General features: G+C 38.3%; 1 protein-coding gene across 6 annotated transcripts in view; it reads right to left on the bottom strand.

The window, feature by feature from the left end:
- CCSER1 (coiled-coil serine rich protein 1) overlaps positions 1–24,741 on the bottom strand; it is a 695,545-nt gene that overhangs the window by 368,042 nt on the left and 302,762 nt on the right. The window lies entirely within an intron of this gene.

Genomic DNA, 24,741 nt, shown 5'->3' with positions numbered 1-24,741 from the left:
ATACCAAGATTGTTCTGGAGAAAACTAGAATATATGATACTTCTTGGGAAATAAATCCTTAAGTGGTAAAATGAGAAAATCCACCACCACCAGCAGCAATAAACCAGAAAAGATGTAACGGAGAATAAAAAAATAAGTTTGCATGGGCCAGAAGTTCATATCCTTTTCACACTGTGGCATTGCAATGCAGCATGATTTAATGAATTCAACTTATGCAATTAACTAAGCAGATATCTGGTTTCACATCCATATGCATCTATTACGACCCCTTTGATAAGCCCAAATCCTGCAAGTGAAGAATACCACTCCACCCGTGAAGTTCTAACAGTTCATTCATCAGAAGATTTTTATGGAGAGATACCATATGTTATTCAACCAACTCATACAGGTTGAAAACTGAGATGAAATTTGGAGTACGAAATCCCTGTGTCAGATCTGAAAGAGAGGGCACAGACTTCAAAGTTAACACCTACGGAGAAAATAGCTGAATTCAATTAGGTACGTATCAGTTGCACTATTCCTGAAAGAAAAGACAATAGTTACTGGCTAAATAAAAGGGATGCAAGTAAAGGAGAAAGGAGGGGGACATGGTAATTACTTCCTAAAACAAAGAGAGAGACAGGTTGTTTATAGCCCATGGAACACAGAGAAGTTGCTGAGGAATAAGGAAGATTATAACATGTCAGAAAGCCAGTATCTTTGTTGAATTCATCGCTCTGGTATTCAGAAACATTACAAATTTTAACACCGACTCACACACTTGATCATCAAGGAAACTGGGTGATAATATTTACTAGAGGGAAATGAGACACAGCTCTTTTAGATTAAACTCAAAGTGCAGACAAAACTGGAGACCTCCTCTGTGAGGACGTTCTGCCTCAAAAGCCAACAGTTCAGCTAAGGACAATTTGTCTTTTAATTTACACAGAGCAGAAAAAAAATAAGAGGGGGGAAAATCAAGTAGCTGCTTTCCAAACCCAATCAAGCATCTTAATTTGCAATTAGAAGTGCTCAGGAAGGCAGCCCAATCTTTTAAGCATTGAAACAGCCTCAGTGTGAAAATCTGCAAAGCAGATTGGTACCTGTACACTACACGAGCTGCAAGTTCTTCATTGATAGCTGGCATTTAAGAAAGGTCAAACAGCCCTGAGGATGACGTAGTTGCCTTGACAAAACTTCCACACAATGGCCTCAGAAAAACATTGGCTCTTCCGTGATGACTGGACACAAGCCAGCCCAGGTCTGGATGCCACGCTGTTGTGGCACCGTGCCTGAACCTGAAAGGCTGCCGAGAGGTGGGGTATATTAGTAAGGGCACTGTGACTATACAGCTTCTGGGCTGCAAATGGTTTGCAGTCTGTGGCCATTGGCAGAAGAGCCTGTGTCTGGCTACAGCTGTCCACGTATGCATACCCTCAGTGGCCACTGCAACAACTTCAGTAATTTCCCTCTCTAAGGAATGCAGAGCAGCTTCTCTGCCAGTGTAAATTAATTAAATCCAGCGGTGCTCACACAGTTTATTATAGCGGAGAACTGAGTGAGACAGTACCAAAAGGGTTGTTTCTCAAGCTATTAAAAAACCCCCTTCCAAACTAATCGCTGCTTTAAGAGATGTTGTCAGCCTGCACTCCTGAAGGGACACATTAACAATTTCAAACATCACACCTCCCACCTAAATTTACCATCCATGGGGTATTTGTCATAATCACATGTTGCAGTCTAAAGCTCCTCATACATAAAAAAAAAAAAAAACAGAACAAAACACTGTGAGGAATTCGCCCAACAACGACTTTTTATTTGATGTTGCCTAAATCAATTCTGTTCTCATAAAAGCAGACACTCACTTTAAGTCTGGCTTAAAGTTAATAGATTTTAGTTATAAATTAACCAGAAGAGCTATAGCACCATTAGGCTATAATCATAGCTTATAAATTGTAGATGTTAAACATCACTTGTATCATAATTATACATATCAGGCAAAATTAGGTCAATTAGGACATCTCCTAATTTTGCAGTACTTTGCTGTGCACCTGTAACATTTTAAAATGTATTTGTATCATGCACAGTGATACCACAGATGAGTTTTGCAGACTGAGCCTTTTCCCCGTGTCTCTGGAAACCTCTGAGTGCTCTGGAGGGCAGCTTTAATCACCTAAACTCCATTTTTAAAGTATCTTAATACCAAGCAATTCAAGTATTTCTCAGAACAAAAGTTTAAGAAAACAGCATCTTGCCCATGTCAAAAACAACCCTGTGAGCTTTTCTTTCAGCGCTTTTAGGCCATTTTTTTTTTTTAAATTTGGAGCAGCCTGTTAAAATCAGCAAATGGACATTATTAGCATTTTGCCAATAATTGCTCCACAGTTGCAATGATCAATGCTCAAATTTTCTTCTGATTTCTAGAGCTGATCAGCCTAAATATACATCATCCTCATTGTGCAACTGAACAGGTATCATGGAGTCATTGCCAGGCCTTGCTAATCATTTATCCTCGAAGACCAATGTTAAAAATGTCATTAACCATCAGGAAATTTCTTGATAATCAGGCAAAGGAAGAAAATGAGCCTAAGAGAACACACTTTTCCCACGTCTGCATCCTGTTTGGAGATCCAGGATCAGGATCCTGCTTGAGGACAGATTCCCACCATTTTAGGTAGATGAAAGAGAAAGCAGCTCTTTGTGAAACCGTTTAAAAGTAATTACAGGTTTGGTTTGGTTTTGTTTTCTACCACTTGTGTTTGCCTGCCTCAAAAGATAATGTTTCATAAACTGACATAAATTGTCTAAAGGCAGATTAGAGAATGTACTCAGTGTTTTTCCAGTAACACAGAATCATAGAATCATTTAGGTTGGAAAAGACCCTTGGGATCATTGAGTCCAACCATCAACCCCACTCTACAAAGTTCTCCCTTACACCATATCCCTTAACACCACATCTGAACGAGTCTTAAACACATTCAGGGACGGTGGCTGGGCAGCCTATTCCAGCGTCTGACCACTCTTTCTGTGAAGAATTTTTTCCTAATGTCCAGCCTAAACCTACCCTGCTGCAGCTTGAACCCATTCCCTCTTGTTCTATCGCTAATTACCTGTGAGAAGAGACCAGCACCAACCTCTCTACAATGTCCTTTCACGTAGTTGTAGAGAGTGATGAGGTCTCCTCTCAGCCTCCTCTTCCTCAACTAAACAGTCCCAGCTCCTTCAGTCGCTCCTCATAAGATTTATTCCCCAGGCCCTTCACCAGCTTCGTTGCCCTCTGCACTTGCTCCAGCACCTCGATATCTCTCTCATATTGAGGTGCCCAGAACCGGGCACAATACTCAAGGTGTGGCCTCACCAGTGCTGAGTACGGGGGAACAATCACCTTGTGGCCTCACCAGTGCTGAGTACAGGGGGACAATCACCTCCCTCCTTCTGCTAGTCACACTATTTCTAATACAAGCCAGGATGCCATTGGCCCTCTTGGCCACCTGGGCACACTGCTGGCTCATGTTCAGCTGCCTGTCAATTAGAACCCCGAGGTTCTTTTCTGCCAGGCAGCTCTCCAGCCACACTTCCTCAAGTCTGAAGATCAATTATATATAAATAAACATTGTTAAAACTGTGCTCCTTTGAGAACAAGTCATCTTCCAGTCTTCAGCAACTGTTCTTTAAATGAAAAGAGATTCACCTCACCTCGTAAATTGGGATTTTCCTTGCTACAAACCCTTCTCTTTAATCTGATCTTCTCTGGGAAGAGGCCTATGTATCAACCTTCATTAATTGTACCATAAAATATGGACCATCCGCTGTATATCACCCACTGACAGAAGCCAATTTAATTTGCTACAACTGCTTTTCAACAAGGGTAAACACTGCAACGATAGTTGGCAGACATTGACATCTCTGGAGATCAGTATCGCAATTTATTGATCTAAGAAGCTAATACTGACAGAGAAAACTTTCAGTGGATATTAGAGCTAGAGATAAATAAATCTTTATAATAACTGAAGAAAAGAAAACACAATCTGTGTACTTTATAGCTTTTTCTAAGGAGTAGTGAATGAATGCTGAACTGACTTTCAGGGTGATAGTTTTAGTTGTTTCGTAAATTACGCCACTAAGTATCATTTTATAATCTAGAAGCTGAGTAGAACTAGGAAATTAAATAAGTGCAGTCAGCAAGCTCAGTAGTGACGTTTTGATATACTGAAAATGGATTTATTAATGGGTCTACACAACATTTTTATGCAGTATCATGCTTAAATGTTATTATCCTGTTTTATCAACAAAAGTGAAAAAGAAGGGGAAGTGATTTTCTCAAAGCTATGAAGGGCTGTTAAAAGAAAGATAGAAATGAGGAACTCGCAAGTCCAAGCACTCCAGCTGTTCGTCCAGAGTGTGCAATGCTCCCCTACACACTTTTGGAGCGCCGAGATGTCTGTAGTTTTATATTGTTTAACATCATGAAGCTTTTGCTTATCCATACACTTCCCGCAAATAAAATGACTAAACTATTGAGGCCAGAGCAATAAAAATTAGTTTTGATGAGAAAAAACAGAAGACACATGAAGTCAGATTTCACCTCCCACCACTCCCCGTGTTTGATTCATCTTCCCCAACATCTCCAGTCTCACTCACTAAGAATGGAAGTGCCTTCTTAAAATGTGTTTAGGCCTAGTTTTTAACACCTTTGAATACAATCCAGGTGGCTATTTATAAACCTATTTCATGTGTCTTTTATTGGTAGGTATAGTTGATTATTCTTACCAATTACTAATACGTGCAATTATCAGCTGAGACATTTAATTATTATTTTCAGGTATTTGCCTGCTCCATTGCCTAGAGCTTGCTGCTCCCATAGCTTAGAAGGCTGCGTGGCTCTTGCATCTGGCTTGAGTTATCATGGCTCCCATCGCAGGGGCAAACCATGATTTACAGCCACTACTGCTTCTTGCTACCTCTTTATATGCTAGTATGTCAGATGTGGGTAGCCAAGTAAGTTTTTAGTGGTTCAATTATCTACTGATTCTCAAATGGCAGTTAGTATACAAGCGGACAGATTAGCCTCGATTCATCTTACAATCTAAGCAAAGCTAATCACCTGAGCTGTGAAATGCCAGTGGGAAATTTCACCTCATTTAAGATAAGACACTGATCTGTCACTTAACAGCATTTGTATGTCTAGTACTGTCTATTTTAGAAGACTCTGAGCTCTCAAGGACTCTGAGCAAACTCTTTAAATGTAATATTTTGCACAATAATTTTTTTCAGCGAGGAGGGATCAGATGAAGGATATTTTGTTGGCTGCTATTTGTTTCTACTTTGAAAAATAGTTGGGAAAATGCTCTTTTAGCCTTTTACTTAGGGTAAATTAATTATAAAATTCATAACCAGCAAGCAACATAAAGAGTATATAACCAGTCCATGGTTTGTTGCAGGGCTACCGTGTTTGAAATAGTTTAGACTTAGATTATATTTTCACAATGTTTAATTTCTATTTAATTTCTATTTAATTTACTCAAATACTAAGCTAGCTATCTCTTCTCTCCTATATTAAATGCAGAAGTGTAAGAACGCCAAAGTATCAGGCACAACTTACTACTGTTATCTGCTTTTCAGTTTCTAAAATTGGCAATATGAAAATACCGAACATATAAAACATCTAGTAGCTGGTGAACACCTTAACAAAGAGAACACCTTAATAAACATGTTTTAAAATTTGTAAACAAAGTAGAAAGCTGAACTAAGCCTCTAAATAGAGGCCCAAGAATTGCAAGTTGCTGGTTTACAATTGAGTACATGCAGAGGGAAAAACACAGTCTGTTTTTATAGGCATATAAATGTCACATTTCTCATAATAGGAAACGACATATGTATCACTACATAACTAATAGATTTATTTACTAGCACATATCCATTCCTTTCTGCTCTTTCTTTCCAGCTTGTTTTTTCATTGCTCACCCTTCCAGTTTGTCTTTATTCCCCACTCCCCCTCAAAAGACTCATAATAAACAGAGACACAAGTTGCCTTGGTCAGGTAACTTCCTGGCACACAGAGGTTAGACGAAGGGTCCATTAAGATGTAGGAGAAAACCACTTTTACCTCCCAAACAGCAAATTCAACTTGAGTTAATCTCTAAAACGCCCCTTCACTTCTATCTGCAAGCAGAATGTAATTTCAAAAGTAATTTGGACAATGACTTCGGGGTTAACATCTCTTTGTGAAGAGTACCGCAGGATCATCAATGACTGTCACTGTGTGAGTTGGGACTGCTACTACGACATGTTATATTAAATGTTACTCCAGTCATATTTTTATCCTAATGAAAACCAGGGGGTTGCTTTCACAGACGCAAACGCTTTGTTGACAACACAGCGAAGAACTGATTTCCTTGAGCAAAACTCTGCTCTCTCTTCAATTTCTATTGTTTCTTTCATACTTCATTGACTATACTATCCAGCCTTGACATTTTGTTACTGTATATTCTTCCCTAATAATATCATATAACATCAGCTTTTTCTGCTCTTTCAGCAGTCAATTGAGAGAACCAAGTACTCTCCTGGGATTTTAATCTGCAGGCTGCCTATTTCAATTGCTTTTCTTTCCTTGCAGGAGATCTTTCAGGTTCAAATACACACCTTTTTTTTTGCTCAAATTGCATTCAGTTTCGTAGCAAATATGATGGCTGTCTCATACAGTGGGTTCAGTGATGGTTTTTTTTACTCCAGTCACAAAGACATTTCCTTTCTCCAAAGCCTGCATTGCAGCACTAAGGGTAACTACACTGATACTCCATACTACAGCCATAGCCTGGATGTGGAAGAAAATGTCTGTATCCACTCAAAGAAGGATGCAAAGAAGAGTCACCTTCCCATCATTTCTCTGCCCTTCGAAATAAAACACTAAAACAGTAATCAATTAATTAAATGCAGAAGGATCAAATCTGATATCAGAATCGCCTCCTCTCCTTCCCTCACGCATTGATGCCCATTCTGCATCATTACATATCAGAACATACTGGGACTGAGATATAAGCTGGAGCCAAAACGGATCAGCATTAATACAAACAATAGATACACCTATCATTACATTAAAGGGGACAAAAACATACTCGGGACATACGTTTATATGCTTCTGGATACGTGGAAATAATGGTCTTGATGGGTTAGGAAAAAAATGCTCCTGGTAACAGGTTGTTCTGTAAGTTTCTCTGAAGTATCCGCAGATGGCCACTGTTGAAGCCAGACATGGATTTAGGCGCCATTTTCAGCAAAACAGCTCCTATGCTCACATACTCATACAATTAACTGTTCTTCATGAAGCTCTGAAAGATGCTCACGATCTCCTTACAGCCTATGTAACGTCTTTTTTAGTCTACAAGAAAAAGACATGATTCTTTCAAGACAAAAATCTATTTGCACTTGCTATTAATGAATATTTTTCTTTAAGGTACACATTTTCTCGTACACTAAACTCATGTCCAAAAAACTACACGTGCTTTCCTGTTCAGTACATCCCTTTGCCCACATGTACATATGGGTAGAGGTGATATCTCCTGCAACACTGTGGTCAGTTTTCTGGCTACAGTTTCCCTCACATATCATTTTCATCTGAGTGACAACAATGTTTCACAACATTAATAAAAATTATTTTTTAAATCTGAACATAGTGAAGCCAGCCTGACTTTCATTAATAATTTGCTCCTCAATTGTTCGGTTGTTTTCTACCTTTATTTTACTTCGTAAGCATTGAGAACAACATTGCCAGATTTTCACACTGGTGTTTTAATATGAGGCTATGTTTTATCTTTCTGCGTTTCTCAGAAATCTCAGACGCTTTCAATTGCTACACATTTCACTGAGGTTTTAACAAGCCCCTTTGCACTTTCTAAATGTTGTGACTGCAATTATTCTCACTTCTTCATCAGTCCTCAGAAGGGTTTTTACAATTTCAGTATGGAACCACTTCTGACAGGGTGTTTTAACTTATTTAGATGCAGAGGCTTCATTCTCAAAACTGCCTTGAATTCTGCAATAAGAGCTTAAAGGAAACATTTTAAACATCTGTATGTGTCTGCTGCTAAATCAAGGAAGACAGATTTATTTTTTTTTCCCCACTGCAAGAAAAGAAGCAAGTGACATTTAACAATTTGAAATATGCTTTCCCTGGCTGCAGCACTTCCGTATGATGTTGTTAGAAATAAAAGGTAAACATTTAGCAAGTAAGTTTTGCCATGTTATTTGCTTTCAGTGTTTTTAATAACAATGTTCTCTAATGTTTCTAGCAAGTTGAATCCCTTTGTGTAATATAATGCAATATTTCAGCTCCTGAAATGTAGAAATTCTGATTACTACAGAAACAGTTTCAAAGCATGTTAAGCTTGCTTTTTGGTTTAGCAAGCAGGTTCCAAAGCGGAGCTGGTCCAGGCAGAAGAAATATTCCTTCATTTTGTGAATATATGGTACGCTGTGTTTCTACCTTCAGACTGCAGCTCTCGTTCTTAAGGGAAAGACTAAGAAGATTAAGGCACAATGGCAACTTCAACTCCCAACCTAGCAAAGGGTTCAGTAGAAACTACCCCAACTGCAATAATCTCTCCACAGTCTTTCTAGCTGGACTTGTTCTTCTTCCCTTCTCTAGTCTAATACTTATTTCTCTTCCCACCAGCTCAAATCAAGATCTGTCAAGATCGCCCACTCTTTCTTACCTCTTAAGGTACTTGCAAAGCATCTTCTATTCACCATACTTCCCACTGCTCTATCCATTCCATCACCAACACTACTCTTGTTGTGCCATCTATCTGAACCTGAAAGTCTTCCCACCTTCTCTATCTTTCTCCCCTCCTTTGGTCAACACTCACCCCTTCAGCCCATACACATAGGCTGATATAAATAATATATTAAAAAATATATAATACATGTAAAGTATATGTAGTGTATATATGAATTAAATACATATATACATATATATGTATTTAAATATGCACACAAAAAATTGACTGAAGGAATCTCTTTATGTAGTTGCTGGGATGTAGCAGCCATATGACTGGTTTGCTACTGAAAAGATCCACAGTGAAGCTGGTCAAATACTGCATGTCTGAAAAAATATGTCAGGTTTCATTACAGAGAATCTCCATTTTGACAAAGCTTCTCAGCCCTTAGCTCTGTACAGTCTGGGGAGGCCAAGCTGCATTGCTTAAGAAACTGATGCAACTTGCAAAGGAATGGAGGAGTTAAAGGTTGCCTGTACTAGTACTTAGGCACTGCATTATCATTATTTTTAGAGCCCTCAGCTGAACATTTTGTTTTCGTTTTTGTGTTTTGCAATGGAATTCTATATTAAAGTTGCTGAGATACCTGAATAGCATTTTATAAAGCCATTAGCAATAAAATATTCATTTTTCATTTGTATGATGTCCAGGAATACAAATGAGTATAATTTCTTCCTAGCCTTCAACATTAATAGGGAAACCAGGGAGAAAAATTGAACACACCTTTCACATTCATTTAACTACAATAAAATATAAAGAGCTTTTCAAATGAAAAACACTTTAAAAAAAAATAAATACTGTCTTGTTTTCTTTGGAAGTATTATTCCATGCATCTCCATTATTGTATTTATATATTTATTTATTTTCTCGTTCAGTAATTTTACAAATCAAGGCTAAGGTACTGGCTCAATCACCATGTGATAAATCAGTATTCCTTGAAATAGCTGTGGTAGAACTATTACAAAAATAAATCAGCAAGAGTAAAAGCAAATGAGGAGACATGTCAGCAAACTCCTAAGCTCGTGCTACAGGCTAGAAGTTTATCCATATTCACATTATGCCATGAAGCAGCTGGCATCCTGGCTGTTCTGATGGCAATCTCTCTACATGGCTCCATTGAGTTTCTTTTAGCTGCTTCTTCTCCCTTCCCCTTGTATCTGCCACTACGATTTTAGCTCTCAGCAGCTGCCACTGCTTACGAGAATCTCTGTAGGCTCACTTATGGTAAAAACAGAAATTTTTCTTGGCATCGTCGTTCATTCCTCAGCAGCAGAGAGGTGATGGCAGGTGCTAACACCACTTGGCTGCTGCAGGGAGACAGTGGCATGTGGTTGTCACTGCATCAGCTGCTTCCAGAGGCAGCTCGTGCAGAGCGAGCTGCATGTGACTACCTCGTCCTAGTCCCCAGTTACAAGCGAAAGCTAGTTCCCCAACTTCTTCCTAAAAACCCCAAGAACTCCAAGAGAAATTGATATCCGAAAGGATATTAAACAACAGCCAGAGAGATCATAGGACCTGCAGGCAGCAGCAACGCTCTGGGTTTAAGTGATGTCCATCAGCTGAGCTGGTCTGAAAAGCCTGGCTCACACTATTCCTTTGGTACTCTGGCTCTTATCTTACTGCTGCTCCCAGCCTTTCAGGGCTGCTAAGTTCAATACAAAAATTTCATCCGTCTGCTTTTTCATGCCTCTTAAAGTTGGGACAATTTTCTATTTGCGTGCATCAGATACTGCATACAAAGGACAATCTTGGAAAGGACTCTGAGAACAGAGATGAATGTTTTTTGGCAGAGTTTGCACTGAAATACAAGAAATGAACAGATCAAATATAGGAAACTTGTAGCACATACGCTGCAGATGCAAAAACACACTTGTGGAACACTGCATTTTCAAGAGAAGAAATCAATATTGAGGGAATGCTAAAATCAATACCGCCCATGCCTATCTATTTTATTATACCTTTCAATTAATGGCCATATACTTTTTTTGCCACATGATGATGGCTTTTTAAAACTTCTCCATTTTTTTTTTTAACATACAACACTTACATTGGTCTGCAAGCTGCCCACATATGATCAGAAGAAAATTCTGCTGTCAGGTTTCAATCCTTTACAGTCTAACGGCTCCATTTCTTTCACTCAGTTATGCTTGTCCTTCAGTAGTTTAAAGTCTAATCGGTCCCTGTATTAGAAGGGCAATGGGTAGGTGCCCAGAAGCAGTTTTAACCCTTGTCATAGCCAGAGATACAGAGTTCAGTACCAGGAGTTATGGGAAATCTTACATTAAACAAAACTGCATTAATACACTTTTTCAAAATAAGGGGAATTTGTAACTTTTACGGATTACTCTTAATATATTAACAGTGAATACAAATGGCTTGTACATCACTTTTAATTTGTTTTCTGCAAAGAAGTTAGAGAGTATCGTATCTAGTAAACCGGAAAAAAAAAACCATTCTGTAGCTTCTTAACCAATGCATACATAAATCCAATATAAAATCTTCATCATTAAATACGGTTTTCATGAAGGAGAACAACGATTTTCATATCATTCTTGCTGAATGCTCTCTACAGGTTATTATAGGCAGGTACCTAAACTTAAATTTAAGCTAGAATACTGTGATTAGGAAAGACTACTTGCAGGTGTATATTTTTCAGAGGATTTCTACAACATTACCCAAACTAGAAAACAATTTCCATCTGTTTACCACAAGTTTTCCAAAACCAAAGAACTGAGCCTAATTGCCTGAAAGTCAGACTGTATTATTTTAGAAAATAAGTTGTCTAGCACCGCAAAACCAGGAACTAAAACCATCCAGGCTTGATATCTTAAGGATTTTGTAGGAAATGACTATGCCATTCTTCATGAATTGTGATCCGGCTATGCCAGAATGGAACCATCCCACCAAATGCAAACTGAATCTAGGACAGATACATGTATTAAGCATATGTAGTAAAAGTAAGAAAGAAATCATAAACCTTAACTTAACTATTGATATTGTTAAACTTTTCAGGGGAATCTTGCACAGCTTGAAGCATAATCAAGTAAAAAGAAACTGCCCTTTAACAATTGCCAGAGCCCCAGAAGATACCTCTCTCCATAGGCAAAGACACTGGATTCCAACTGACTACAAATATATACCTGATGTCCTGTGTCCACATGGATTCCTAACCTATCCTAAACCTCAAAAAAAAAAATAAAAATTGCACAATATTTCCAAGTGTTATATGAACAAGTAAATAATCTCAATTTATTTTGAAAACACGCTCATTCCACTGAGAGGCAAAAGTAATGAACATTTTGAAACAATTTTAGCAGAAAAAGGAAGTTTTTCCTTGAACATAGGATGTAACAGAATTCCAAATCTTCAAAAAGACAAGCATGGGCCTTCAACAGATTTACTCAGCAGTGACTTATACCCAACAGTCACACATTCAAGTGATGGATGTTCCTGTTTCGCAAGCCATTTCAAGCAGATGAAGGGTACTGCCTGCATGGAGTGTCATATGTACTTGTGGCCAGTAGTGAATCACAAATAATAAAGTTCATTGTATGAAATCAACACCAATGGAAGAAGACAAGGAAAAAAAATGTAAAAATGCATGAACATCAAAATAGCATTGATAACTTTATTTTCTATTTTGAGCAGTATAATCCCTTTTGCAGTCTCATTTGAATACATTTATAATTAAAGCTGATTAATAGTTTATAGTAGAAAATTAATACAAATTTCAATTCTCATGATGATTCAACTACTTTTCAAAGAAACAAGGCTTTCTTCTGCTTCTTCTCATTTAAATCTGTGCCTTGGGTGTGCTGTGGTTCAACCCCAGCCAGCAAATAAACACCACGCAGCTGCTCACTCACCCCTTCGTGCCTCGCCCCAAGGGGAGGTAGAATCGGAAAAAAAAAAAGGTAAAACTCTTGGGTTGAGATAAAGGCAGTTTAATAGGACAGCAAAGGAAGAGATGATGATGATGATGATGATGATAATAATAATAATAATAATAGAATGATAGAATATACAAAACAAGTGATGCACAGTACAATTGCTCACTACCCGCAAACAATGCCCAGCCCATTCAGTTTATATACTGAGCATGACATCATATGGTATGGAATATCCCTTTGGCCAGTTTGGGTCAGCTGTCCTGGCTCTGCTCCCTCCCAGCTTCTATGGGAAGCTGACTTGACAAAGCCTTGACTGCTTAGCAACAACTAAAAACATTAGTGTGTTAACAACGTTATTCTCATCCTAAATCAAAACATAGCACTATACCAGCTGCTATTAAGAAAATTAACTTTATCCCAGCCAAAACCCAGACAGGGTGCACAAATTTAACGTTCACCTGACAGCATTTGTATAAGCAAGGCTAGATTAACCTGTGAGCCAAAGTCAGCTGGCTCCTCCGGGACTGAAGCATCTTCTCCCCTATGGACTGTCCCCGCAGGGATCTACTGCACAGGTACGACATGAACGTACACAGTGAATCATTTGTGCTGGTCTAACTTCCCACATGAAAACTCGTCATACAATTGCCAGTGTGCAACATAACTAAACTCTATTTTAAAACTGGAAGAAACCCATTGCTCTGGAAACACAAATTGTAACTGGGCAGTAAGCACCTCTTCTGGATAAAGCACAGGTTTTTTCTCATGCTTTACATTTATTAAGCAAAATAGGGAAACTGGAGATTCGAAAAGGTCAAAATCTTCTGTACGTCACCATGCAATTCTCCAGCTAAGAGTACTGTACTCTTAACAACTCAGTTTAAGGTCTGCTGAGTGATTGTTATCAGAATAATTTCTAAAAATAGCATCAATTGCTAGATGCTGGGAGGAGAGAGAACAGGGTGTGATTGCTGAAAAACAAACCTGAAAAAAGAGACTATGTCTTTTGTGTTTATTTTGACATAAGCCTTTACGCATTTGACTTACTGAATTTCAGCTACCTATGCAAAGATACACCAGCCATTTTATATATTATGTTTAAAGGAAACGTTCCTTATTTTTACATGTTTTGTGAAATATGGAGTCTATTTTCTTTATCCTAAGCAGGCTAAAGAAGAAAATTCAACAGTATGTCAACCAATAAAACAATAAGATCCTGTGTGTGTTGCTATAGGAATCTTAGAAATTCTGAGGACAAACCTCTCAGATTTCAATTGTATACTAAATATTAAGAGTCATTTGCATAAAATGCTGTATCATTTTTCATGCATGAAAAAGTCACAAATGGAATCTGAAATAACATACCAAAAAAACTGTTCTACAACTTAATCAAGAGCTACAATAAATTGTTGATTAATAACACTAACTCCGGAGGTCTACTTTGTGTTTATTCTTTATGAAGCATAGGTGGGAGTGGGCTTCTGATGTTGCATGTTTCTCTTGTGAAAACAAATGACTTTTCAGATGTGCTCTTGAAGGCCACCAGACAAGAACAGATACATTTTGTTTCTGGTTGCCAGGGGATACAAAAGATCGTTTTCACATGGTGAACCATCACTGCATTTAAAAAATGGTGTTAGCATGAATTTCTATCACCGATGTGTGGATGAGTCGTTTTGTCACCTTCAGTGATCCTGCAGGGATATACAGTCCTGATATAGGATGAGACACTTGATTTTTTTAATTGTCAATAATTATCTATCCCCATGGCCTTTACAAAGTACATAATGCCATTAATACGTAGCAAAGCTCATAAGCATGATTACACAGCGGCTGAAACACCTCTTTGGAACAACATGCTATATAATTCACTACCTATCCAATTCTATAATAATGTATACATTCAGAGTAAGATTTGCTATGACTAAAGCCTTTTATAACATGATTTTCACCCAGTTAAATGACAGCTGAAGACTTTATAGATAACGGTGAAAAAACAACTGCATCTGTTAATTTACTGTAGTGGTTTCAGCCAGCATTCTGACGTGTGCTTTTTGTGCAAATCCACTTGTACGCCACACATGGGAGTTACCATAAGAAGAAACATTGGTTGCAGTTCCTTTCCATGGAGCAACACAAACTTGGAGGAGGGAAGGGAAGCCTTCAAAAGGTAACTTCTCTGACATGAAAAGAACTATGCTACACAGAAATAAAATTTTGCAGCTTACTAAAAGATTGCCTCAATCAAAGACAGTTCCTGAAAAAAGTCTTAGTGATATACCATCAACAACAGTTTTGGTATCTGATTTCCATTAATGATTCTGTATATTTTGTATATTTTATTTTAAGAAAGATGAATTAATATATTTCTATATGTAAACATTAACAGGGCAGTCTTTATTATGGCAACAGTTCAGCTGATGCCTGAACTGCTTGCTCTGATGAGATGTGCTCCTGAGATGAAAAATCACTCAGAAGAACCGAGAACTAAGGCATTTTACTGGAACACTTTCGTGAGAGGATGAAAAAACAGGAAGCCTAATACAATAGCATTCTAATGGTGTAATTGATTCCAGAAGAAACTACAACAGTGCGCATAATTAATTTCAGAGGTACACGGCAAGGTATAGTCAGGCTGCATTGATATCAGGGCAGTAAACAACATTGCATGCGACTATACAGGGGGTTTATCTCTGGACCCATTCAGATTTAGTTTGCACAAAACAAAACATGTCTGGAGAAGATTATGAAAGATCTGAGTTAATCTTTTATCTGACAGATTGATGTAGTCAGATAAGATAATTCAATGAGGTGTGAATGAAGAAGAAAAGGACACAAAAGTGATTGACGTCATCTGACAGTGCGCTGATGAGAGAGATAGGGCATTCCGTACTGCAGAAACCACTAAAGAGTCAGAAGCAGAAGAACCAAATACCCACAAAAACGACAAGACCTGAAGAAGAATCTCTCAACATACATCGTTGGCAGGTCTAAAATAAAGGAAATGGAGTATTGATTGTAAGTTTGGGCTAGGAAGTAGTCACTAGAAACTGAAGGGTTTTGAGCAACGGAGATGAAGAACGGACTTGAGGAAGAGTAGGACAATTGGAGAAGCAGAAGTCTAAGTACAGTCTAAGAGGACCCTCAGTAAATCTGAAAGAGGCCATTAAAGTGGCCCCGAGGTCATCTTCAGTTAAGACGGAAGACATTAAAGAAGGCTTGTCTTTTGACAAATAAGACATGGAAGAGGTTGAGGAGAACAAGTAGAAGGAAGTATTGACATTAGGTTTTCTATCAAAAGCTAATTGAAATACAGTGGGCTGACTGGGGCAAGTGGGGAGACTGGAGAATAAGAAAAAGGGAGGATCTTGATATGGGCTACAAAAAGAGAAGGATGGAAGTGTCAAAAGAGAGGAATTATTTGGAAGAGGGAAGTAGAAGAAGGTAATGCACAATTTCTTCTCTCTGAAGGGGAAAACCCCCCAGTAACAACTAAAGCAACACATCACCCTCACTATTATTTGGGTTGTTCCAGGTGCGGACTTCTCCAGTTTCACAGTGTGCTACACAAACTACAACCTGAAGCCAAAGAAGAAGGAACGCATACAAGAAAAGAGATGGATCTTGCTATTCCTGGTTAGATAACAGCAGATTTCTTGTACAGTTCCATGTGTATGCTCTAATTGCTTTTGCATGTAAGCGTACTCCTGCTATACCTTCCAATAAAGAAAAAACAACAACAAAAGATGGAGCATTGAAATCAGCCTAAGATACTAACCAATATGAAGGATAAAATCACTTCATGTGCTTTCAAATCAATACAAAGAAAACCAAGTCGAACCAAATTAAAACAGAATACATTAATGCACGTAACAACTGTTTTTCACCTTGATAAACAATTTTTTTGACTAAGAAGAAAAACCTATGGCCATCCATCTGTCTGTCTATCTATCCTCAATACATACACTCAAGTATGTATGCTTCGCTATTCACTGACATTCAAATAAAGCAAAAGAAGAGTTTTTACTTTCCTGCAGGAGCATTCTATAAGATAGATGATAAAACAGATAAAATATATCTTGTGACATAGTTTACAGTGTTCAGTGCAATACATAGACAAACACAATTAACCAGGTAATTACAGATTGATTTCATTTCCCGGCAGAGCCCAGGTTTTTTTTTTTTCCTTTCAGTTAATGCATTGATATTATATGTAAACTAGCTAGTTTATAATACACGGGAACATGGAAGACAATATTTTCTCCAAACCCAAAAAGAAAATGAAGTGTCATTTTAAGACCAAAAAGCATATCACATAAAGGAACAGAAAACAGAAACCATTGTAATTATTTGTCCAGGCATTGATGTGCTTAGTAAAATAACCTGAGTTAGAGCACAAAACAAAAAAACAAGTGTTATGTAGAAGAGCTTTTTAATGTCTCGGAATATAATACTAAACTTACATTAGACAAGTTCCCCGCATCTCATTTACATGGTTTTGTTCTAACAGATGAAGGGAAACCTGTAAACTAAAGATCTTACAAATATGGAAAGATTTCAATTTGTCTTATTGATTTGGCAGGTACACAATTAAAGTTACTCACATGTCTGCATTTAATTGTTTCCAAGATTAGGCCTCCGGGTACACACAAGACAGCTTGTAATGACACCTACAGGCAGCCTGCCTAATGTTTTTCATTATAAAAAATTCCCGTGACCTTTTCTTCAAAGCTTTCATGCCCACCCTCTTCTCTGCAGGTCTTTTATATTTAGTGCAGAAAACAGCCTTGAACTGAAGAAGTGACTTTTCTTTGTCTCAAGAGATCTTGCTGAGGTATAAACCACTTTAAAGTAAGATTTCTCTACACTTTTTCTCATTCCTTGGGAAAATGCTGGCAGGCTACCTCAAACAGTAACCCATCAAAGCAAAAACCATACAACTTAGCCAATTGCTCTACTAAAATACTACTGCGTGCTACTAAATCCGCAAGGGAATAGCTGTGAGCTGCCAGTGAGAGGAAACTGTCCATTTGCTGTATGATACAAAACCGTTTCTACCAGGAAATAAAGAACTTTTCACCTGAATTGAACCATAAGGAGAAATTCACGGAAGCAGGAAAAAAGTTCTTAAAATGAAATTGCACCAAAGACACCACACTTAGATTATATGGACTGACATGTGACCTTTATTACCTGGAACTGTAGTAGCACATCCCAGGTGCAACATCTACTTATACAGAAAATATTCAGGACAGTCGTTCTGCGTTAAAGTAATAACCGTTTGGGTTTCAGTTATGCTTGCTGATTGCTGATGTAGCTGGCTTAATCACAAACATGTGGGCACCTGCTGTGAGAGAGCAGGCCGGAGATGCTGAGAATCACACACGCGTACAAGGAGGTTAGAAACAAAAATGCGCCCGCTGTATCTGCCAGCAGAGCTATCTGTCCTTATCTGATGGGATCTATATAATGCACTTTCTGATGCACATCTGGGAACTTAGGAGGAAATTCTCTGAAGATGAAATGCTACAGCAGTTCCTCGTGGGTTGGTATGGAAAGATGCCAATGCTGCCTTCAGTTAGAGACTGTAGTTTGAAGGGCAGCCCTGGAAAAGGCAGCAGTGTACTGAAGTTCCCCTGTGCCTTAATACTGGTGACCCTCAGATCAATAGCAGCAAACAGAGCAGTTTTGTCCTACAACCCCCTGTTCTTTTCCTACAAAGCCACCGTTTCACACACGCACACACACAAAAAGTGTTTGAAAGTTACATAGACACCTCAACTACCTGACAATGTTCTTAGTCTCAACATGTGGGCAAAATAAATAAGACTAGGCTTGAGACCTCACAAAAGACAGAAATGTTGTGAAAGCATAAAAAACCAACCATCAAGCTCTGTTACTACAGTTTAACATTACACAGCAGTCACTAACAGTCTCGTTTATTCAGCACCGTAAGTATTCTTCCCTTGCTCTTCTAATACACAAAACAGATTGACTATGACTCCTTTTCAAGACGAAAGCGGTCACTATGAAGCCTTCTCTGTTGATCTGAAGCCAGATGGTGATATTGCAGGCTCGGGATCTCAGGTCTGTGCTGGCTGGAAAGCAAAGCTTCACCTGATCCCATCATTTTTCATTCCCAATTGACAAGCTTTCTGGAAGCATCATTGAGGAGAGGGTGAGATACAGGAGGACAGAAAGGAAGCCTGCAGAAAGGGAAGTGATGGAGATTGATGGAGGCTGCTGCAGGCAGACCACAGCTCAAGGTGGCTTACGTGCTTGTCTGCAGACCTAACAATTTGGTAACATATGGTCTGTTTGCTAGGGGTGTGCTAAAGCTATGGCTTCCGTTTATAGCAGAAGAGGCTGGAAATAGTTATTGGTACCAATACAGTCATGGCGATAGCATTTTATGTGATTAATACTGCATGTTGTCAATGCTGACCACCACCTTCTACATTAACCTTCCTCCTGCTTTCACTACAAACAGCAGCGTGGCACAGCTCACAAAAAAACATGCAAAACCCTTCCTGCATGTAACATGGTAGAAACGTTATATTTGTGCCTGCTCTTTTAACGCATAAACAAAAGTTGCCTTCACTTCACAATTTATGTGAATGGAAAATACTGTAGTAGTGAATCTAACTATTTTGTCCATAGAAGAGCACTTCCTCTCAGACTTTTTCCGAGCATCCTAAGAAAATCCTCCTCAAAAATCAGATACACACCAGCAAATATGTGAATGACTTTCAGCAAAACATTTCCTCAGTTTTGCAAGTAGCAACATAAAGTAAAACAGAAGACAATGTAACATTTCTTTATAGCTTGCCTATAAACCTTCTATTTCCTTCTACAAATATTCCTCTGTCTCTCTTCCCTCTTTCCCCTGAGACATTTGTCACGGTATCTTTAGCATCTCCGTGAAGAATGGGCTAGAACATATACCATTCATGCATGGTGTTGCATACATATTTTTAAGTGCAGTTGTCTCCGTGAACTGGGCTATATAACAGATGTGCAGGATATTAATACACTGCTTTCGTTTAAGATGAAGTTTATATTTCACTGTCTTGAAATGACTACTCTAGTTCAGCAAAAAGCATTCAAGATGAACTGCCCCCTTAGTGGTAGCTATAGGGAATGAAAGAAACTGGGAAAGCATTAGTAGCAGTCTGCAATCAAAATGAGAGTATACGTAGAATTTTTCCTGTATTTTTTTGCAGACTACCCAGAAGTTACAAGGCTTTTTTCAGACGCAAAAGAAGTCAAGGGGGAAAAAAATCCAAGTTAATTCGGTAAGTCTTTATAGCAAGCAGTCTCAAGCAAACCAGCACAAATCATAGGCTTTGGTGCCCTATTGTTTGTGCCCCATAGAAACTGTAGGGAACAAAGAACTGAAAAGAGGGTAAATTTAGAAGCAGAGGCCAAAGACCTGCAAGTCCTTCTGCTTTGACTGATTCCTACAGCAGCCCTTCTGAGCAGCCCTTCAGATCTGCTAAATGAATATTTAGGCTCAAGTATCAATTATGTGGTGTAGATTCAAGCACTCCCGCCTAGTGCCAAGGAAACAAAGAGCGTGTGCCAGACACACTAACTATCCCAATCAATGCAGATCAACTCAAATAAACTGAATAATAGCTGCTTATGCACAAACTGAATTGACCGAACACCTTCAAACTGCTTCTAAGCTAACCATCACTTATTGGTTCATTTCAGAGACTCAAAACCAATAACCCTTACCCTACTTGTTATCCTGTTGATTCAGATAGGGCTAACTGCAGTATAATAAAAAAAGTTAATTAAGCCTAGGTCCTAGATTAATTTTCACAACAGTCTATGACAGTAAGATGCAAAGAGTAAATAGATGGCCCAAGAGTTGAAGACTCTATGGTTGATGCAGGCGCGAATCTCATATTTGCCGATGTCTCAAATCTAAGCTTCACCCACACAATCTTTTTTTCACCCTTATCTACTTTAATCACTTGCTCACAGACCATAAACAAAGAGCTCACTAGGAAAAATAAACAATAAGAGCAATGCAAACACATCACCGTAATATAAACACTTTCTCTCTTACAACAACTTATTTCACAGAGATTACGGGCTAAATTAGGAAACAATAAAAGAGAATTAAAGCAAACTCTCAGAGTCTAGTTGGAAAAAAAAAAAAAAAGAGAAATACAGCAGTGGTATATGTTAACTACACAGCTACCACAATAACTTACTTTCACATCCTACCATCTCAGTAGAGCATTAGAATTTTCTGCAAGCTGCTGGGATGTTTTGTGCTGAATTTTGAACATTTTAATATGATAACTAAAGTTATTGTTGGCACTCTCTGAGTAGAAACACTAAATAACTGGTATCTACCCCTGAATTGTTATAGAGAAAAAAGTACCAAAGGGAATGGATTATAAAGCACTATAACCCCTTCACCTCCTGCTCAGCTCACAAAGCAGCTTGCTCCAGAAGTAGTTAGGGAAAGTTAATGATACGTTGCATTTTTCTGCAGCACATATGGTGAAGACGTTTTAAGGACTGACAAATTTTGAGATCCCAAACTCAAAGACATAACCTACAAGCAGTAAAAGAGGACCGTGTTGATTCTCGTCTCAGCAAATCTAGCTACTTGCAAGATAAGCATGAAGCATGCAGCCTTAACTTGTAAAGGGTGATTAGTTAGCTCAAGCTCTTTCCAAATTAATATTGCATAATATCACAATCACGCTGATTTTCTCAGGCTTTGGCACAACATTCTGCATGGTTCCTCCCCGAGCTTGGCAGTCTGTCCTCCAGCACCTGTTTCTTGTAAACTGTAAAACTCCTGCTCTTCTCCTCTCTCTGGGGATGGTCAGAACCCTGTTCCAACCATTCTGGTTGATGGACGTAGCAGAGCCTTTTCTTATACTTTGTCCTCATTCCCACCTAGTTTTTTGTTTTGTTTTTTTTTTAAAGCCCTTTTGTTTAGATACTAACAGTACTTAACTATTAGAACAGGACCTAGTCCAACAACCCAAATAAAATCTCACAAACACGCCACGACATGTAAAAACTATGAAGTGTATTGACTTCTTGACATGATGCAAGTAGGTCTGAAAAATGTACTGACACAAAGGGAAAAAACGAAAGCGAAGAGCTTTTATTATGGGAAGTTCTGATGCCCTAGAGGCTCTCTCTCCACTGCTTTCAGTTGCTGATGCTGGTCTTAAGCATGTATTAAAATTGTTGTGAATTTCAAGAATGGCCTGAGAGGAACATGCATTCAGGTTTTAGGTGTCCTTGACACAAATCAAAAGCACAAGTATATTAGTTAGGACAGATGCTTTCAGTCAGAGCTTTTGAAACAAATAAATCTCAAAAAAACTTCCTCTGTCAATGATGCCAAAGCCATTTAGAAACTTATCTTTCATCAAAATTCCCCGCTCAGCAGGCAGCACTAGTGTATCAAAAATAAATGCAGCACAATTCAGCATACATGCATGTACAAGGAGCGCCATATCAAATTAAATAAAACCCCACTAAGTATTCATATACTTAGTCTGATGCTCTACACAAGCCATCCCATCATGACAATATTGCAGCATGCCAAAAAAATCAGTATTAAGAATCTACAGAGCTGAAGAAATTCTGATTTGCAGCGGAAAGATTGGAATAGGCCTTCTTTATTTGGAAAGATCTTTGACAAACCTCCAATCGACAGGTGTCTGCTTTCACCATCAGCTACACAGTAGATAACAACAAAATAATATTTGAAAGGAACTATGCCCGAAGTGGATGCAATGTTGAGCATCATTCCAAGGGAGAGTATCTAGACAGATGGCCAATTGTAAGCACGTGAAATGGACTGACAACATGAAATCCTGAAGAGGAACATAAAAATAATATAGATAAAATTCCAAAGACCGCTCCTCATGAAAAATTAAAATTAAAGGCACTATTTAAGGAGCATAATGTGTGAAAACTAAATGTTAAAATGATGAAGTTTAAAGAAATCAAAGTGCAAAAGTGTACCTTCAGTAACTCATCAACTGAATCAGAAGTCATTTTCACCAGCATACTTCAAGACACCAGTCTTGAAAACTGATTTTAGAACTAAGGGCCTGAAACGCATGTTGACAAGGTTCTTTTGTTCTATGCACTGGAGGAGCAGCAAGGACTGACAACATTATCATATGAGGTCTGTAAAAACAGAATGAAAAAATCAGGCCCTAGAGTAGTAAGCCATAAACTTGTGCACACAAAGACAGAAAACGAATGAGGATTTAAAATTCTGTCTTCTTTTGAAAATTCGTTTTTTATAATAAAGAGTGAAATAATCCTTCACTTTCCACTCCAACTTTATTAGCAACTATTTAGTTTATTTCATTGGTGCAAGCCTAGAATCATCAGTATGTGCTCTCAGAGAACTGCAGCCTACACACAATTTATAGAATATATATAATATATAAAACCATTAAAAAAACACATCATCAAAATGCATGACCATGTGCAGTTATAAGTTATGTAACTTCCATAATTCATATACCAAACGAATAAGGGGACCACGCTAATGTATAATGTGACATTGCCTTGACTCTGCCTTAGAAGAATAATGAACATTCCAGTTCATTTTTCCTGTTACATAAACACATTCACATTACATTTATAATCTGGCTTCTACATATAAATCTGTTATTGCCACACTTCTGCTACACATCATACATCCGAGAGCATACAGCTTACGGTTATTATCTTTAATTGTTCTGTTCAAGTACAATACACTCATAAGACTTCCCAGTTTTTACTAGTTATAGAAACAGACCCCAGCTCCTAGGCAGGTCAGCTTTCATTTCTTCTCACTCTTGAACTGTCAGCACCAAAGTCTATAACATTCTGGAAAGAAGAGTGTGGACTGAGTGATCTAATTGCAGTTAGACTACTTTTTTTCTTTAAGACATCCAAATACCCAAGTAGCAATATAACTTTAACTGTGCAAATGCCCCAAACATTCCATAACTCACTTAAAGAAAATGCCTTATCTTCACCAGAAACCTTATTTGGAGAAAAGGCAGAGTTCTCCAACAGAGCAAAAGGAAATTTTCTTTCCTTCAGCAACATAAGTCTTTTTCAGTAGACATCTAACAACGCTTATTCATGTCAATCTTTGGTGAAGGAAAGTCACTTTAATAACTGTGATCAATAACATAATACAAAGATCAATAGAAGAGGGGAAAACTACACATCAGATGAGTAAATGTCTTCAGGCTAGGGGAACAAAATAGGGAGGACAGGAGGGAGGGAGGGAAGGAAGGAGAGAGTGAAACTGCTGCCAGCGGCTTTAAGGGACATAAAAAAGACATGAAACTTGATCTTAAAACTTATCTGCTTTAGAGGGGAAAATCAGTAAAAATAAGAACAAATGCTTCCATAGAAAGCGCTCATAGGAACTGTGGACTACACAGGTTCCCTTGGCAGGACACACCAGACTGGTAAGGGGAATTGTAAGTTTCAAATCACAGGCTTTAGCACCGAGCCATTCAGGAGGCAGACTATAAAGGGAGGCTTTCTGCTTCTTTTCAGTTTTGCTTGATGTCAACTACTTCTAGAAATTCCACTGACAGCCTCTACATTTGTAGTTAATGCATTGCAGGACAGTTTCCAGACAGTGCTGGTGAGTTTCATATAACTTGCCCACAAAACTAGTTTGTACTTGGGGAACAGAGAGAAGGTGCTGTGGAGACGCACATTTGACTACGGAGAAGCTTATGGGGATTATAAAGAAGAGGGGGAACACTGATGCTGAAAATGCAAAGTTGTGCATAGTTAAAATAGATTCTCACTCTTCCTGGTGAGGGGAAGTGAGAAGACTCTTCAATAAATTTGTATGCATATATTACTTTATCTTCCTTCTTAAGTCAATTAAATTGACTTGAAACCTTAACTCCTGTGGGTCGTCCGTTTCCTAAAACCTGTACATCACTATTACAACAGAATAAAGGCTATGACAAAATCTTTGCCGGTTAGTATAGAAACTGCATATTACGGAATATTTTTCACTTCTTTAGGAAACTGAGATTCAATTTCAGTGACCAATTTAATGCTTCAGACCAGAAGAAAAA

The sequence above is a fragment of the Rissa tridactyla genome, chromosome 5, assembly GCF_028500815.1.
Source record: "Rissa tridactyla isolate bRisTri1 chromosome 5, bRisTri1.patW.cur.20221130, whole genome shotgun sequence".
Taxonomy (NCBI): domain Eukaryota; kingdom Metazoa; phylum Chordata; class Aves; order Charadriiformes; family Laridae; genus Rissa; species Rissa tridactyla.
Note: the sequence above shows the minus strand (reverse complement) of the source record. Positions and strands in the feature narration are given on the sequence as shown.